General features: G+C 34.4%; 1 long non-coding RNA gene across 2 annotated transcripts in view; it reads left to right on the top strand.

Annotated features, from left to right (window-relative positions):
* Window positions 1–20,222, top strand: part of LOC118972909 (uncharacterized) — a 319,039-nt gene that overhangs the window by 212,409 nt on the left and 86,408 nt on the right. Inside the window, exon 1 of one of the 2 annotated variants that reach the window (XR_012132834.1) lies at window positions 11,861–12,019. The exons of the other annotated variant lie outside the window; for it this stretch is intronic. This is a non-coding gene — a long non-coding RNA (uncharacterized lncRNA). Of the gene's footprint in view, window positions 1–11,860; window positions 12,020–20,222 lie in introns of those variants that run through there. 2 annotated transcript variants of the gene reach the window in all.

Here is a 20,222-nt window from a genome sequence, read left to right as displayed (position 1 = left end):
AAAAAAAATAATAATTTGCCGTTAAATAACCTAATAGGTGGGAATTAGAAAAAAATACAATTATTCTAAAGACAGGAAAGAAGATAAAAGGAAAAGAAATAATGAGGCAAATAGCAAATATTGAAAGTATGTTTAAGTTCATCTGCATCAGTAATTACATTAAATATAAATGGTCTAAACACTGAAGTTTAAAATGAATATATTTGGATGGGAATAAAAAATATGCTGCTTTCAGGAAACATAAACATACAGATATGACAAGATATTTAATACAATCAATAAAAACAACAAAGTTGGTGTAGCTCTTCTAATATCAGATTAAAAGAATTTAAGGGATGAAATATTAAGAGTTAAAGAGTATCTTTAAATTATAATAAATAAGACAGGAAAGGAAAATATAACAATTCTGTATTAGTTATATTAAAATACTATATCCTAAAAAATGAACAACGGCAGAAGGAATAAGAGGCAAATTCAAAATTATAGTTGGAAAGTTTGACACACTGCTGTTAGTAACCAATCAGATGAGCTTTCCAAAAATCAATAAGGCTGTCTATAGAAGATTTGAACACCATGGTGAAAAATTTTGTTCATAATTGAAATATATATAACATTGCATTCAATAATTGCCAGACATATTTTTAAAAAGCATATGTGGATCACTTACCAAAATGTAAACAAGACTAAAATTCAGTAGAGCAATATGTCAATAAAACAATGCAAACTTTAAACAGTAGAATTCAAACACAATATATTCCTTAGTGGAATTAAACTAGAAAGCTATTACAAAAATGTAACTAAAATTTCATCGATGTTTGACAATTAAATATTATATATTTAATAACACATATATCAAATAAGAAATCACTTGGAAATTAGAAAATAATTTGAACTGATTGATAATGAAAATATGACATATCAGACTTATGGGGGTATGGCTAAATTAATGATTAGAACAGTGATATATTCCCCTTATCTGGGGAATATTTTCCCACAAGAGAACCTCTGACAATGTTTGAAAACATTATTGGTTGTAACAGATGGGGGGCAAGGGTGTTACTGGATTCCAGGAGGCAGAGGCCAAGGATTTTACTAAATATAATACAGTATGTAAGGCAGCCTCTCACAACTAAGAATTACCTGGCCTCAAATGTCAGTAGGGCAAAAGTGATTAAATTCCAGATGGGAGGGAAAGCCAATGCCTTAAATGTAAATATTAGAAAAAGAAAAAAGGCTGAATATCAAAGATCTAACTATCCATCTGAAAAAGCAAGCAAAAGAATAGCACATTATAGGCAAAGAAAATGGAATAAACAAAATTGAAAAAAGAACAAAAATTAATGAAGTAGAAAATTAGCATAATATACAGAGAATCAACAAATCCAAAATTTTGTTAATTGAGAAGAATAATAAAATAGATACCCTAGCACTAGTGATCAAGAAAATAAAAGAAAGCATAAATGATATCAGGAATAAAAGGGGGACATCATTTGGCTCCTCCAACTATTAAGAAGGTAATAAGAGGATATTATAAACAATTTTACATCAGTAAATCTTGAACATTTAAATAAAGTGTCAGCTTACTTGAAAACATAATATTGGCATAAGAAGTAAAAAATATGAATAGACCTATATGTGTTAATAAAATAAAACATTTAATTCAAACTTTATTTCTTTTCTAGAGATTAGAAAAAATGAGAAACTTCCAAATGTGTTTTATTGAGGGTAGCATAATGTTGATACCACAATCTGATATGGACAGTACCAAAAAAATTAAAATTAGAGTGCCAGTCTCTCTAGAACATACATACAAACATCATAAATAAAATCCAGTAGTAGTTGGAGAAGGAAATGAAAGGAAATATAAAAAGAAAATCATAACCAATTGAGGTTTACTCTAAACATGTAAGGTTGATTTAGCACATTGAAAAATCACTTATTGTAACAAACCATATTAACAGCAAAAGGAGAAAAACCATATGACTCCCACCCCAAAAGATCAGAAGCAGCATTGATTAAAATTCAACATTCATTTATGATTTTAGAAAAAGATCTTAGCAAACTTGATTTATTTAACTTCCTTAAAGAGAAAGAGGGTATCAGCAGAAACATGCAGCAAACTTAATAAACTTCATGATGAAATGTTAAAACCTTCCACTGTATTTTTTGGGAATGAGGCAAGTATATTTATTAAAACTATCCAACATTATACTGGAAGTCTTTGAAAGTATAATATGGCAAGAAAATAAATAATTATTTAAAAGGAAGATAAACATTATTATTTGCAAATGACATTGTATTAGAAAATTGAAAAATTACATATAGTATATTAGAATTAATAATTGTATTTTGCATGGTCATTTTATGCAAGGCAAATATAAATAAGCAATTATAATTACTAACCATTTACTTCAAGATAAAATTTTAGAAGTGACACTAGTTTAAATAGCATAAAAATATCAAATTCCTAGGAATAAATCTAAGAAAAGGTATAGAAAACCTCCAAACAGGAAACTATATTATTGAAAGAAATTTTAAAAGATTTAATAAAGGGAGGAATTTTCCATTTTCATTATTTGGAAGTCTCAATGTTCTAAATATGTCAGTTCTCACCAGAATGACCCAAAGAGTCAATGCGAACTCAGTCAAACATGAACAGGGTATCTCAGGAGTAAGCTAATTTCAGAGTTTATACGGAAGAGCAAAAGACCATAAATAAAGAAGATAATCATAAAGAAGAGTAAAATTGGTGGCCTTTCAATAAACTGATATGATTTATTGTAAAGTTAATAAAATTAAACATGTGCCACTGGTATAAGGATAGACCAATTGGATAAAATAGAGATGCCAGAAAATTAGTTACACACAGAGAGTCCTCTGAATTATTTTTAAATTGCAACTACAAGTCAATATGAAAAGAATAATTTTCTCAATCAATTAGATGTCTGCATGGAGTTAAAGAAAAAAGAACCTTTCCCCCAATCTCATATAATAAACAACTATCAAATTTAGATGAAGCATAAATCTATAACAGAGAGTAAAATCAATTAAATTAATAGAAGATATCAAAAGAACAATATCTTTGCCATGAGATAGACCAAATTTTCTTGGACTGGACATCAAATGTGCTTAACATATAAGAAAAATTTGAAAAATTGGACTACATTAATTATTAGAGCTCTTATTTATCAAAAATTAGAGAATGAAAGCAGTGGGAGATGATACTCACTATTCGTGTATCCAACAAAGGATTCATATCTAGAATATAAAATGATTTCTATGAATCAATAAGAGAAATACAGATTATCCAATTTTAAAAACTGCAAGCGGCTTGCAAAGACATTTCACAAAATAAATATCCCAATTTCTGATAAACATATATAAAGTTGCTCAATCTCTTTACATTTATGAGATATGCAAGTTAAAACTAAAATTAGATGTTATAATACACCTCCAAAGATGGCCAAAAAAATATTTTGACATTATAAAATCCTTCAAGGACATGGAATAAATGAAATTTGTACATTGTTAGTAGGAATGTAAATGAAATTTTGGCAATCAATACCTGTTAAAGCTCAACATTTCCATACTCAGTGACCCAGCAGTTCAGTCATTAGGTACGTATCTATTAGAAATACAAACAAATGTGTGTCAAGAGACATATTCAGTAATAGTTACAAAGGTACAGTTTGTAATATGTAATACCTGAAAGCCATTTGAATCTAACTGAACAGGAGAATATATGTGGTGTATTTATTCAGTGGAATATAATGTGACGCTTGAAGAAAGAAAAATCTGAACAAAAGAACATGAATAATTCTCTTAATAGTAAATTTGAGTGGAAGTCAAAATCCATAAATGGCATAACTCCATCTCTATAACGCTCAAAAATAAGGAAAACAAATCTATGGTGATATGTGTTTTTTACCTCTTCTATTTAACCAGTTACCCCAATATTTAGTAGCTTAAAACAATAAACGTTTATTATCACAGGCAGTTCCTAGGGACTGGGAATCTGGGAATGGCTAAGCTGGATGATTCTGGTCCACGGTCATTCATGAATGCAGTCAAGCTATCAACCAAGGTTATAGTCTTTGAAGATTTGATCGGCTAAGGATTTTCCAACTCACTCAACTGGCTATTGGCTGGAGGCTTCAGTTCCTCTCAAAGTTGTCCCCTTCATAGGGCTTGGCTTCCCCAGAGCAAGTGATACATGCTTGTGAGAGAGAAAACCCAAGACAGAGCTGCAGTCTTTTATAACTGAGTATCAGAAGTGACATGTCATCATGTATGCTATGTGCTGTTGACTGCACAAAGCAACGCTGGTACAATGTGGTAGGTGTCTACAATGGTAGGCATATCGGGAGGCAGGGATCAAAAGGGGCCATCTTAGAGGCTATTACATGATATAAATCAAAATAGTATTTGCCTTGGCAAGTTGAGGGATGATTGGAAGGGAGCACTAGAGAGGACTCTGGTGTGTGGTAATCGTCTACATCTGAGTGGTGCTTATATGTTATAAGAATTCATGTATGTACTTAAAATTTATGTACTTTCTGATGTAGGTTACACTTGAGTTAAAAACAAGAAACATTTTAAACATCCCTCTTGGGAACTTCTCATGGCTTTGATTCATATCAGTTTTGCAATGCCAAGATGCACAAGCATGCACACACACACACACACACACACACACACACACACACACACACTTCATCTTCTGTTGTTTATTGCCTCATCTGCTTTTTATATGTTCACATGGTTTGTGCATGTCTACTTTTTCCCACATTAATGCAGATTTCTTAATGACAATGGCAAGAATTCTCTGCAAGAGCTGCCTGTTTCTTTCTGAGGAAGATGGTTCTTCATTTTGTGGGATTCTCTGGCACTGGGCATTTAGCACCCATGGCCTGTAATGGGGGCTGGTCAATAGATGGTCAGCAGGTTGGAGTTGTACTCTCTTGAGGAAAACTTCTCTAGAGCAAGGGTTGGCAAACTTATTTTGTAAAAAGTAAGATATCAAAATTTGTCAGCTTTGTGTCCCATAAGGTCTCTGTTGGGATTATTCAACACTGCCTTTGTAGAGATGAAGGCAGCCATGGACAAAATGTGAACACATGAATGTGACTTTTTTCCAGAGATACTTTATTTACAAATAAAGGAAGCAGGTGGGGCATATTTTTCCTTTGGACGCCAGTGCTCTGACTCCTGCAGTAGAAAGAACAGTGCACTTAACTTTTCAGTCAGTATTTCTCCCTGAAGATCAGTCTGCCCAAGCCTTTCTATTTTATAAGCTTTGGCTTGCTCCAATAGTATTTTCAGACATTCCTTAAATTTAAGGTTCCATTTTATTACTCTATTTTAAATTTCAATTGGTTGTAGTCTGGTAATATAAAAACAGAATCTGTGTAACTAAATTAGTATAATAAGATGAGGTAATTTTAAAAGAATGTCACATCAAAGAGAATCATCATTTTGAATGTAATTTTTGCAAAGATGGTTTACAATACCAAAAAAAATGCACACTTCACATTTTATAGGCCTATTGCTAGTAAACTTAAGCCCTGTATTCCCAGTCATTCTATCTATATTGCCAACATGGATCAAGTACAGAATTACCTAGAGAAATTCAAATAAAACAGAAAACCTTTGGGTCATGGCAATAGTGCACTTTCTTGCCCCAAAAGAAAGCAAGCAGTGACTTCTTACATTCAGATTGGCTAGAGGGGAATTCACTCCAGCTTTTATATTCCTGTGATCCTATAACAAAAGATTTTTAACATTAACTTTATCCCTAGAGTTGAAAAATGTAAGTCCTAAAGGTTAATTATAAGCAGAGTTGTCCTTGGTAGAAAATATCTTTCATTCCAACTATGAAAAAAGTACATAATAGTGTAAGAAAGCTGTTTGGGAAAACAGATAATGGTCAGGTGCTTTTCCCTGTACTCCTGGGAGTGAATCTGACTGTGCTGGAAAGCAGGCTTGGGGGCAGATGCCTGCTTCTCCTTCATCTTACCATGAACCTCTTAGTGTGCTCCTGTAAAATTACTTTAACCTTTTCCATCTCAGGGGATGGGTTTGCAAGAGCATTGCCTTTTGCTCAGAGGTTTTAAGAGGCATTATTAACTGTCTTTTTAAAAAAATAGTTCTATGTCGTTTTCCAAAGCATTTTTTTTTTTAAAAAATATTTATATGATTTCCCTTCCCTCTCAAGGTTTTCATTATCTTTTCTAAGTACTAAATAGAAAAATTTATATATAGTTTTCATTTCATGAACTATTTATTCTCTGGCACAATGAAAAAATGAACAAAGAAATAATAGTTAATTTTGAGGTGAGATGGATTTTCTTTTGGCTGCAATGATTGTTCTTTATGGGTTCATGGTTTCTGGGGAATTTGGCTATGGTATGAGTTTTGTTTCTTGAAATTATTCATATAGTCTTGATGCACACATGTGTGAGACATTAAAAGAAGGCTTCTCCTTTTGGAGTTGGGAACAAAAAAAATTACCAGGAAAGTCAATAGGGAGACTGAGGGCCCCATTGGTGAAGTCTGAGTGTATATGCAATCGGCATTTTTCTGCTATTCAGGCATCTGGGCGTTTTTAGGAAACCTTTCATCATTACTGACCCAACACAACCGTGCTTAGACTAGCATTTCTAATTTTATCTTAGCTGCAAGAGTTAGATTTGTAAATGGAAAAAGTCTGAATCCACATACCAATTTATGTGCCACACCTGATAGTTCCCTGGACCCTGAGGCTGGTGGCTCTTGTTGATATCTGAGAAATAGTAAATTTAGAGCATTTTTCTTTTGTCTATCCTAGTTTTGTAAAAACTACCTGAAATGTGACAAATATCAGGAAATAGAGGGAGAGGTTAAGTGCTCTAAACATTCTAAGAAAAGGAACTATACATAAATTCAAAGCATTATCATTATGAAAACATATTTCCTAGTTAACTTCCATTTCCATGGCAACAACTATCCTCCAAAAGGCTTATTTTATCCTTGAACATTTTGCATTCAGTCTCTGGCAGCCACCTGGTACAACCTTTGGTACTGTGCATACTGCTTGCAAATATTTCATTATAAATCAAACCTTTCAGCTGGTAAACACAGAAAAATTAAGCATGAAAATAAACCAACACTCTAGACCAAAAAATAACTAAAGCAAAAGTGAAAAATTTCAAGACAGACTTCACAAACCACATAAGAGCTGATATCCCCTATCTCATAGTAAAGCTCAGTTTACTGGAAAGGGGCAGCCTAGCTTTAGTACAAACTGATCATGTATCCAAATCTATCTTAGCTCTAATCCATGAAGATAAAGGCCATAGAGAATGGGTACAACTGCACTTTTCCTCCCACTCAAATATAATAAATACTTACCAGGTAATTTAAACCCTACTATTTCAGGTTAGCCTATTTGTAACACTTGACTATAAGAGGTGATTCTCCATTCACTGGTGCAGTATAGGGAAATCAGAGATACAATTTTAAGCATGCATTGGCATGCTTATAATTTGCATTTATTACTTGCCATTAAAAGAAAAAAATAGAGTACTGGCTACACAGTCTGGATTCTCATGGCAAATTAAGGGGTTCTTTTATATGCTTGAAAGGCAGATTAAGTAAGTAAGTTGACACGTCACTGGTATTAACATACCTCTTCTGAAATAGGTTAGCTTTTAAAGTGATTCTAAAGGGCTAGTTACAAGCAAATTCTGAGAATAGAAGACAATACTTTATTAATTTAAATGCAAAAATAAAACATCGGAAAAAATAAAATAGCCTTTATACATATTTTTTCATCTTTTAACAATTTTTATATTTAAGATAGTATTTGGCTGTAAGCAGTCAAGTATTTTTTTCCTCCTATATTCTGTAATGCATTCTCAAGCATTCTTACTTTAAGATTAATATACAGTAAGTCCAAAGTAAAATGGTTATATGCTTTAAATTATAATGAAGAAATATGGAACTGATCTACCTTTTACAGTATTATTTTCTGTTGGGAAAAATAAGTTTGAAATGGAGATATAGAATAAAAATGTTACCCCTACTCAGCATTTTCACTCATTCATTCATTCATTGATTCATTATACATTGAGCACCCACTGTACATGGACAATGTACCACAAACATTCTGTGTTCAGAAGCTTTGACTGGTGCATAAGGAAAATCCCAAATTATTTTTTTACTTTTCTTATAAATAATATAGGAACAAATTATTTCTAAGGCTCACTGGTCTAATGTGTGATTCATTTCAATGGAACATTTCTTTAGAAATCTCTTTTTACTTAAATTAACCTTGTCAGAGTTGGTGCTTGGAGAAGGGAGCAGTTTCTCTTCTCATAACTGTGGTGTGTATATGTGTGTGTGTGTGTGTGTGTGTGTGTGTGTGTGTGTGTGTGTGTGTGTATGTGAGAGAGAGATTACCTGGTAGTTTGTACACCTGACTCCCCTATGTAATTTAGCATCATATTTTCAGTTAGATTTTTTACCTGCAGCAGCAATACTATCATAATTAACATGGAATGGCTAATGCATTCTATCATGGCTTAAAGGACTCTGTTGTTTTCAGTGAGTGTTTTAAGTGTATAACAGAGACTTCAGCCTTATAAGCAAGTTTCTTGAATTCTGAAGTGAGAAACCAGGTAAACTAAAGGAACAAAAAATATCTATGTATACACACCAGGGGCCCACATGATTTGATCATCCAAAGGTGTTTGAGAATGAAAGGGATACTCTTACTAAATATAACAGGACAACAATTAGAAACCTGACAACCTAGAATATGGTCACCCTGCTTAATATGCACACTGAGTTAAAAAACAAATTCACACATGCATGCAAATGTCAAACTAACATGGTGTAGTAAAATTCAATTGCTTTGAATAGGATAGCACTTCAATTTAGTGAGAATGCTGAGAAATGGTCTAAAATGAAAAGTTAATATTAATGTATAGTGATGTATATATTTTTAACATCTTTGAGGATCAAGGAGTAAGTTTTGTACAGTATTTATAACAGCTATTGCAGAGTATCCAAATAATGGGAATTTTTAAAAACTAGAAAAATGAATAGATTCATATTGCTGATATGGGTGTCAAAGACCACCTCCACTCTCTATTTGGAAGTTGGCACCTTTACTGGCACTCCAGCGTCTAGTGCCAGAAACCCTTTTTTTTCCCTTGGCTTAGGCAGCATCACATGCTTTCTTCAAGTCTTAGTAGTTATTGCATCATAATTAAGCTCAGATAAAATTTTAATTCTCACCCTAGCCAAGAATATTTGGACAGTTATAAAGAAAGTATTTGTATTAGCCTCTTCAGTATTAAACTGTAAATTAACCTTAAGTTGAACATACTTGAAGAGATGGGATTCACTTTGTTAATTGTGAAGAACCTATTACTAGAACTCACATCTTCTAGGACATACTTAATTATTCTTTCTTCATAGGTAATCTGAGCTCTTCAGTGTATTAGCAAAAGTTAGAATTATCCTCTATGTATGTAATATTTCCTAGTTTTCTGTTCATAGGATGTTTGATTTCATGAAGAGATTTTTTTTTACTCATAACTTAAAGGTTAAACATTCCATACCCTGGGATCCCCTGGACTAATAATGTAGAATCACCAGACTTTGCAGTAAATTCAAGAAACATTGACTCTTCCATGACTAATGATGCATAATTGTATCTGAAAATGCTTTCCTTGAGTATACTAGTCCCAGACCCCCATATTTAGTACATTTGTCTTCAATTTATATTATTACTTTGTAAAGAGGTTTACTTTAAAATAATACATTTGTAAAATTATCTTGCTTATAGTATTTGAAGATCTAGGACCAGAAATATTGTAAACTTGATTTGTACATTGGGTGGAAAAAGTAGATGATGGAATCCCCTTAGAAGAAAACAAGTAAACTAAATCGTCACTTTAAGAGACTTCTTATGGAGGATTTATTCTTTAGCTTGTTATGATTTCATTTTTATGGAAGCAGCTCTCCTTGTTATCACACTCTGCCACATCATCAGTCATCCAGCTACTGCCGAGAAGTCCCCACCGGCAGAACAGGACATTCATGAGTTTATATTATTGCCATAAATTCTTTGGCTGTAAGTTTTCATACAAATAATCCCATGTCTCTTGAATACATTGTACCAATTGGTTAATAACATGATCTGTACCAGGGGATTTCTGGAATGTTCTATCTTTTTAAAAACAATGGCCCAGAGTTCATTTTTACATACACTAAAAATACTCTAAATGAAATTGGGCGATCTGTGGACATCTATATGATGAGAAAATATGCTTTTCCTTAATTTTCCAATTTAACCTGGTGAGCTTTCTTTAGCTGAATGACATGAAAACAAGCATTTACAAAAATGGCATTATTAGGTTTTTATGTGAAAAGAAAAACTCTAAAAATATGGGATAGCTTTTTGAATGAGAGTGGTGAGTTCCTGCCCATGAAACTCTTCACAGTTCATTTATTGTTTTTCAGAATTGGTTAATCTCCATAAAGAAGTACAGCATTTCCATCATGCCAACCACTAAGTAGATGGTAGGGTTTCTAGCCATTGGAAAATTCTTCTCACAATATAAGTGAAAAGAGTGCTTGAGCATATACCAGTTAGTCCAACTAATGCCAAAATGTACTAATATAACTTTCACTTACCTCCTCTTCTTTCATGGCAAATATAGTAATAGGATCTCACAGATTATCCCACAGCTCTAAAAGTTGAAAGTGTTCTTCACTGGGTCCTCTTTCATCAATTCCACTGTCCCCTATGTTCTTATGAGCTCCATTTCTGTTGTCCTAAACCATTTCCTGGGTCTCAGTTTTTAGTGAAGATGTTAATATCTGAAGAAACTCAATTTTTCAAAAAGAAACACAGATACAATATGAAACATCAATTTAGATTTGAGGAAGAGAGAGTTTGACATTAGTGTTTGTGATAATTCAAAGTGATATCATTTAACATCATTATTGCAAATCCAGTCATAACTTTCCAATATGGAAAGTATGGTTAACTAAATTGAAACTTCAGATTGCTCATATACTACTCTCAGTACTTTGTTCTTCTGATGTAAGTATCTCCAGCAGCTTAAATTTATTTTCAGTTAAATTAGAGTTTAAAGTATGCCTGTTATTGAAAAAAATGAGGTCATTCCAAGACAGATATCCTCAAAATAGAGACAGGTAGATTTGTCAAGTTACAGATTGATGTATATAGTAGGAACCCATTTGTAGGGAAATGACATACCTGTTTGCGTATGCTTACAACATTTTAGTGATACCTATAAGAATATTATTTGTGATTATTTATAGGCTGAAAATTTGGAGAATGACAATAGAGTACATTGTAATGTTCACCTTATTTTTTTGTACTATTTGAATTTTAGAAAAAGCAGGTAATTTTAAAAGGAAAAGACCAACAAAAGACAGATGAAAGAAATATGGGAACTCTCTATGTTAATCTTTATAAGAAAGGTATATTTATCTTTCCTTCTGAGCTATAAAAAACAATATGGTTAAATCTAAAATAGTGATGAATTAAACATTTTAAGATTGTGCTAAGAAAAATAAATAAAGCCATGATGAGCCATAGATCATTTCACTTGTGCAATATTTTAATAGTATGAATTATCAGGTTTAATAACGTACCTTAAAATAGAGAATAATATTTTAGCTGTGTTGTATATTCTAAAATTTCAGTCAAGATTTTTAAAAAAAAGCATTCTCCATTAAGACAGCACTTTTTTAAGTGGTCACATGTAGGCCAAATAGATATGATCTTTATGAGTGGAATGATAAACATTTTGAAGCTGAAAGTGTATGTCTTTTCAGGTTTTAGATTTCAGAATGCATGAACCTTGTGCTACGTACATAAAACATCTTTAAAGTGAAGTGACAAAAACGAAGAAAAAATGCATATGAACTGTAACCTACTACTGCTGTTTGGGTCCATATTGGACTCAGGGGTGATAGAATTATATATCGTATTTTGAAGGTAAGCATGATAAAGATGATTGTAAGTGATGCCATTTGAGAATCATAATTAATAGAATTTTCCATCTAGAATTAGACATTTCAGAGAGATGTTGAGTTGTTTAGTACAAAGTGGGAAGCATAGATGGCACCAGTCCATATCATGCCACATCTCAATTATGGAACAATCTTCTTAAGCTCAGTGGACTTTATAATATTTTCTGTTATCTGGCTCCTGTAGAAATTTTTTTCTAGAATATTGTTTGTCTGGTTTTCAGGCATTAATAATCTAGACCAGAAGAAAGTTAATCAAAACATACTTGGTATGGGACAAATTCAGGAATGAAGGAGAAAGAATATTGAATAGGAGATCCAGATTCTAACTTCAGTTCTGCTTCTGTATGAAATTTTGACTTAATTTTTTAAGCATTGTGGGCCTCAAAATATGAGCTGTGAATGTTTTTAACAAATGAGTTCTGAGGTTCCTTCTGGTTGCCATATTCTTTGGCTCCAAATTGCCTGAAGTTCTTCCATTATGACATATGTGTTCAATTATATCCCATATCCCTCCTACAACAGGCATCTTCTTTCTCTCCCCAGGAGCCCCAGTGCCTTTTTAAAAATCTGCCCAATGAGTATAAGAATAGTTATAAGCTAATTATTTTTTTTTCAATTAATGACACCACTAACAGTCATCCTTCTATTCTCATAAGGAATAAGTGGTTAATCTAAAGGGGCACAATAATCTCAATCATAATATAAGCTGGTTCACCGGGATGAAAGTGCAGCATGGATAATATAGTCAATGGTTCTGTAATATCATTCTATGCTGACAGGTAGTAATTGCACTAGGTGGGGTGAGGATTTAATAATATGTATAACTGTTGAATCACTGTGTTTCATATTTAAAACCAATAATACTGTAGATCAACTATATTTCAATAAAAAATTAATTAAAATAAGTGAAACTTTAAATAATGCAAAATTAACTTAGCCAGTAATGGTAACATTTATATATGCATCATTAGGTGTGTATTTCATAGGGTAAGAACTCACTTTAAACAGAATAATAAAGCTGCATTTTGAAGATCTGACACAGGCATATCTGGAAAGGAGCCCACTTCCACAACCTAATTCCAAACTCAATCTTGTTCTCTACTTGCCTCGAGGAAGAAAACAGAGTACTCTAAGTTCTATCTGCTCTTAGTTTTTCTATGTAACATAACACTTATTGTATTGTTTGGGAATCAGCACTCAGAGAAAATAGTAGTTCATATATCAATAAAGCAGATATTTCACTGAAGTGGTTTTGGACTGTCATACAAGATAACTCCAAGATGTATAGATAATCTGCCCAAAGACATGTGAGTTTACTATTAATCAAAGAAAAAGAATTTTAATCAATTTATGCATTCATTAGTACATTCATTCACTCAACAAACATTTACTGAGCTGCATTAGTACACTTTTCCTGAGTACTGGAGGTCAATATGATGATGACATTAGAACCACTACACTCTATGAACATACAATTGATAAAAGAGGATAAATTATGTCCATATGTGAGAATTATCCTTGTCATCATATGGTAAATGCTGCAAGATGAATTATAATGAAAACAATGTTACCTTGACTGTACATAGATCTTCATTGAAAAAGGATTCATTTTGTGCTTTGTCATGTTTCTCTTAATAGCAATATCTATTGTTGTTTGTCATCTTCCAAGATAATTGTTATATATTTATATAGTTAATAAGTAGGAACATCCACCACTATCCCACCTTTATGGTAAATGTAAAGATACTGGGCAGATGGCATGGCAGAGAAGCTGGCAGAAGATATTTTTTATCTTTCCAAACCCCCATATTAAGAACAGAGCAATTAAATTGCAAACCCCCAAATCCGTGCACATTTACAACAAACCTAGGTGACAAGATTTCCTTATAAACTCTAAAACCCCTAAATATGAGCTGGTGATGATAAACCACCACAAGCCCCAAGACCTTTATGATGTCAGCATCTGTATGAGACAAAACAGAAGGAAGAAACAGGGAGTGTGAGAATGCTGAGAAAAGGAAAACTACAAAATAGCTAAGACTCATGGATTTCTGGATGAGCTTGAATCTGAGTGAAAACCTAATTATAAATTGCAATATCATATTGGAGAAAAAGTAAGCTAAACTTGGGTCAAGAATTAAATTTTCCATACTAGCAGGACAAGTTAAAGTGAAAAAATACCTAACAGGGAGAAGGATTAAAGATGGTGGCATGAGAGGTAAAATAGAGGCCTCCTCCTAAAACCACACATAATGCGAAAATATAATTAACACAACTAATCCTGAAAGAGCAACAGGAAAGAAGGCTGCATCAGACTGCATACACCTGGAGAAAATAATAAACCTCACAGAACAGGGTAACATACTAAAGCCATGACCTAGTGGGAACCAAGCCCTTCTCTCACCCCAGCTCACCAGCAGGAGGAAAAGAAATGGAGCAGGGAGGGAGTGGAGGCCTGGGACTGCTGAACACCTAGCTCTGGAAATCTGCTCTGGGAGCACAAACCTACATTGCATGTGCTCTCATGATTTGTGGGGATGGAAAGCTGAGACAGGCAGAATACCTGGAGAGACTGAGATTCCAGCTGCTTGTGGAAAGCAAGGATCCATATCTGGCTGCACTGGGACAAAAGAAAGGCAGACAGTCTGAAAGACTTCCTAATAGGGAGAGGGCTGCTAAAGGGGCAAGGATTGCACAGAGCTTACTGCTCAGGAGAAAGGACAGGTAGACAAAATTGTCTGGGCTCACTTGGCCGAGCAGGTTGGGAACTTTCAGGAGCCACAGGCACTCCATCTCCCTGGCTGGCTACACAGCTCCAAGGGCCCCCTCAGTGATACGCAGCCTGCTGTGCCTTCCTCCCAGCCAGCCCGCAGTTGGCTTGCAACCAGCAAACCCTGCTCTGGTGTCAGGCAAGCCAGAGGGAAGACCCCCCTACAGTAGCTGTAAACTCAAACCATAGAGGCTTATACCTGTGTGCTCAGCCCTCTGGTTCTGGCAGTGGACACAGGCATAGCAGCCGGGAAGCAGGAAACAGCTTTTTCCTCCCCCCAGGCACCAACACAGCTCTCCTGTGACCTGCAAAATTGCTCCAGGGGCTGAAGAGTTCCAGAGAGTAGAGCTTCTGGGCACTAGAGAGCACCACATACAAGTATGAAACATCAAAGGAACCTGGTTCAAAGCAAAATCCTACATACTCCAGAAAAAGAGTCAAATGAAACCGATCTCATGAATCTTCCTGAAAGAGATTTCAAAAAAAAAATCATAAACATGCTCATGGAGGTACACAAAAGTATTTGAGAACTCAGGAATGAATTCCAGTTGGAGATCCAATCATTACAGAACACAGTATCAGAAGTGAAACATACAATGGAAGGTTTTAAAAGCAGATTAGACATGGTGGAGGAGACGATGAATGAAATAGAAATTAGAGAAGAGGAATACAAAGAAGCTGAGGCACAGAGAGAAAAAAAGATCTCTAAGAATGAAAGAATATTGAGACAAAAGTGTGACCAATCCAAATGGAATAATATTCATATCATAGGGGTACCAGAAGAAGAAGAAAGAGAAAAAGGGATAGAAAGTGTCTTTGAGGAGGTAAATGCTTGAAATGTTCCCAATCTGGGGAAGGAGATACTCTCTCAGGCCATGGAGGTGCACAGATCTCCCAACACAAGGGACCCAAGGAAGACAACACCAAGACATATAATAATTAAAATGGCAAAGATCAAGGAGAAGGAGAGACTACTAAAAACAGTTAGAGAGAAAAATAAGATCACATACAATGGAGCTATCATCAGACAGGCCTCTCAGTAGAAACCTTACAGGCCAGAAGGGAGTGGCATGATACATGTAATGAAATGAAGCAGAAGGGCCTTGAAACAAGAATACTTTATCCATCAAGATTATCATTTAAATTTGAAGGAGGGGTTAAACAATTTCCAGATAAGCAAAAGCTGAGAGAATTTACCTCCCATAAACCATCTTTACAGTGTGTTTTGGAGGGACTACTATAGATGGAAGTGTTCCTAAGGTTTAGTAGCTGTCACCAGAGGTAATGAAACTACAGTAAAGAAAGTAGAACAGTTAATTACTAAGCAAATGCAAAATTGAATCAGCTACCCCCACAGTCAATCAAGGGATAGACAAAGAGTACAGAATATGCTACCTAATATATAAAGAATGGAGGAGAGAAAAAGAACCTTTAGATTGTGTTTATAATAGCTCACTAAGTTAGTAAGTTAGATTCTTAGATAATAAGGAAGTTAACCATAAACCTTTGGTAACCAGGAATCTAAAGCCCGCAATGGCAATAAGTACATACCTATCGATAATCACCATAAATGTAAATGGTCTGAATCCACCAATCAAAAGATGTAGAGTCACTGAATGAATAAAAAAAAAAACACCCATCTATATGCTGCCTACAAGAGACTCACTTTAAACCCAAAGATATACAAAGACTAAAAGTGAAGGGATGGAAAAAGATATTTCATGCAACTAATAGGAAGAAAAAAGCAGGAGTTGCAGTACTTGTATCAGACAAAATAGACTTCAAAACAAAGAAGGTCACAATAGACAAAGAAGGACATTACATAATGATAAAGGGATCAATCCAACAGAAGATATAATCATTATAAATGCATCCAACACAGGAGCACTGACATGTGAAACAATTACTAACAGAATAAAAAGGGGAAATAGACTGCAATGCAGACTTCTTAGGAGACTTAACACTCCACTTACTCCAAAGGACTGATCAACCACACAGAAAGTAAGTAAGGAGTCAGAGGCACTGAACAACACATTAGAACAGATTAACCTAACAGACATCTACAGAATTCTAAACCCAAAGGCAGCAGAATACATATTCTTCTCAAGTGCACCTGGAACATATTCAAGAATAGATCATATACTAGGCCACAAAAAGAGCCCTGGTAAATTCAAAAAGACTGAAATTATACTAATCAGTTTCTCAGACCACAAAGGCATGAAACTAGAAATAAAATATCCGAAGAAAATGAAAAATCCCACAAACACATAGAGGCTTCACAAGATGCTCCTAAATAACCAATGGATCAATGACCAAATAAAAAAAGCAGAGATCAAGCATTATATGGAGACAAATGACAACAGTAATTCCATACTGCAAAATCTGTGGGATGCAGCAAAAGCTGTGCTAACAGAGAAGTATATTGCAATGCAGGCCTACCTCAGGAAAGAAGAATAATCCCATATGAGCAGTCTAAACTCACAATTAATGAAACTAGAAAAAGAAGAACAAATGAGGCCAAAGTCAGTAGAAGGAGGGACATAATAAAGATTAGAGCAGAAATAAATAAAATCAAAAGAATAAAACAATAGAAAGAATCAATGCAAGCAAGAGCTGATTCTTCAAGAAAATAAACAAAATAGATACACCCCTAGGCAAACTTATCAGGAAAAAGAGTCTATGCACATAAACAGAATCAGAAATAAGAAAGGAAAAATTACTATGGACACCACAGAAATGCAAAGAATTATGAGAGAATACTATGAAAAATTACATGCTAATGAACTGGATAACCTAGAAGAAAGGGGCAACTTTCTAGAAAAATACAACCTTCGAAAGCTGACTCAGGAAGGAACAGAAAATCTGAACAGACCAATTACCAGCAATAAAATTGAACTGGTAATCAAAAAACTACCTAAGAACATAACTCCTCGACCAGGTGGCTTCACTCCTGAATTTTATCATACATTTAGTGAAGACCTAATACCCATTCTCCTTAAAGTTTTCCAAACAATAGAAGAAGAGGGTATACTTTCAAACTCATTCTATGAGGCAAGCATCACTCTAATACCAAAATCAGGCAAAGACACCACAAAAAAAGAAAATTACAGACTAATATCCCTGAACATAGGTGCAAAAACACTCAACAAATTATTAGCAAAACAACATTAAAAATATATAAAAAAGATAATCCAACATGATCAAGTAGGATTTATTCCTGGGATGCAAGGAAGTTACATTTGAAACCCATCAACGTCATCCACCACATCAACAAAAAGAAGGACATAAACCACATGATCATCTCCATAGATGCTGAAAAAGTATTTGACAAAATTCAACATTTATTCATGATAAAAACTCTCAACAAAATGGGTATAAAGGGAAAGTATCTCAGTATAATAAAGGCCATATGTGACAAACCCACAGCCAACATCATATTTAACAGCGAGAAGCTGAAAACCTTTTCTTTAAAATCAGGAACAAGACAAGGATGCCCACTCTCCCCACTTCTATTCAACATAGTCCTGGAGGTCCTCGCCACAGCAATTAGACAACACAAGGAAATAAAGGGTATCCAGATTGGTAAGGAATTATTTAAACTGTCCCTGTTTGCAGATGACATGATATTGTACATAAAAAACCCTAAAGACTCCACTCCAAAACTACTAGAACTAAATCTGAATTCAGCAAAGTAGCAGCAAAATTCATACAAAATAAATACACAGAAATCTGTTGCATTCCTGTACACTAATGATGAACTAGCAGAATGAGAAATCAGAAAAACAATTCCATTCACAATTGCATCAAAAAGAATAAAATACCTAGGAATAAACCTAACCAAGGAAGTGAAAGACCTGTACCCTGAAAACTACAAGACACTCATGAAAAAAATTAAAGGAGATACCAATAAATGGAAACATCCCATGCTAATGGATAAGAATAATTAATATTGTCAAAATGGCCATCCTGCCTAAAGCTATCTACAGATTCAATGCAATTCCTATCAAAATAGCAACAGCATTCTTCAGTGAACTAAAGCAAATCATTCTAAAATTCATATGGAACCACAAAAGACCCCAAACAGCTAAAGAAATCCTGTGAAGGGAGAATAAAGCTGGGGGCATTATTCTCCCCAACTTCAAGCTCTACTACAAAGCCACAGTAATCAAGACAATTTGGTACTGGCACAAGAACAGAACCATAGACCAATGAAACAGACTAGAGAGCCCAGATATAAACCCAATCATGTATGGTCAATTGATATATGATAAAGGAGCTATGCACATACAATGGGGAAATGCCAGCCTTTTCAACAGCTGATGTTGGCAAAACTGGGCAGCTACATGCAAGAGAATGAAACTGGATTATTGTTTAACCCCATACACAAAAGTGAACTTGAAATGGATCAAAGACCTGAAATTTAGTCATGAAACCATAAAACTCATAGAAGACAATGTAGGCAAAAGCTCCTGAATATAATCATCAGTAACTTCTTCCTGAACGCATCTCTTTGAGCAAGGGTAACAAAGAGCAAAAATGAACACATGGGACAAACCAACCAAAAAACTTCTGTATGGCAAAGGACACAACAGAACAGAAGGCATCGAACAGTGTGGGAGAATATATTTGTAAATGACATATCTGACAATGGGTTAACATACAAAATATGTAAAGAACTCACACTCCTCAACATCCAAAAAGCAAATAACCTGATTAAAAAATGGGCAGAGGATATGAAGAGACAATTCTCCAAAAAAGAAATTCAGATAGCCAACAGGCACATGAAAAGATACTCCACATCACTAATCATCAGGGAAATGCTAATTAAAACACAATGAGATAGCGCCTCACACCAGTTTGGATGGCCAGCATCAAAAAGACTAAGAACAACAAATGCTGGTGAGGATGCAGAGAAAGGGGAACCCTCCTACACTGCTTCTAGGAATGTCAGCTAGTTCAACCATTGTGGAAAGCAACATGGAGGTTCCTCAAAAAACTAAAAATAGAAATACCATTTGACCCGGGAATCCCACTCTGAGGAATTTACCCTAAGAATACAAGTTCTCAGATTCAAAAAAACATATGCACCCCTATGTTTATTGCAGCACTATTTACAATAGCCAAGATGTGGAAGCAACCTAAGTGTCCAAGTGTCCATCAGTAGATGAATGGATAAAGAAGATGTGGTACATATACGCAATGGAATATTATTCAGCCATAAGAAAGAAACAAATCCTACCATTTGCAACAACATGGATGGAGCTGGAGGACATTATGCTCAGTGAAATAAGCCAGGCGGAGAGAGACAAGTGCCAAATGATTTCCCTCATTTGTGGAGTATAACAAGCCAAACTGAAGGAACAAAACAGCAGCAGACTCACAAACTCTGAAAAGGGAC

This window comes from Manis javanica, chromosome 6 (genome assembly GCF_040802235.1).
Source record: "Manis javanica isolate MJ-LG chromosome 6, MJ_LKY, whole genome shotgun sequence".
NCBI lineage: Eukaryota > Metazoa > Chordata > Mammalia > Pholidota > Manidae > Manis > Manis javanica.
This window is presented reverse-complemented; position numbering and strand designations above follow the sequence as displayed.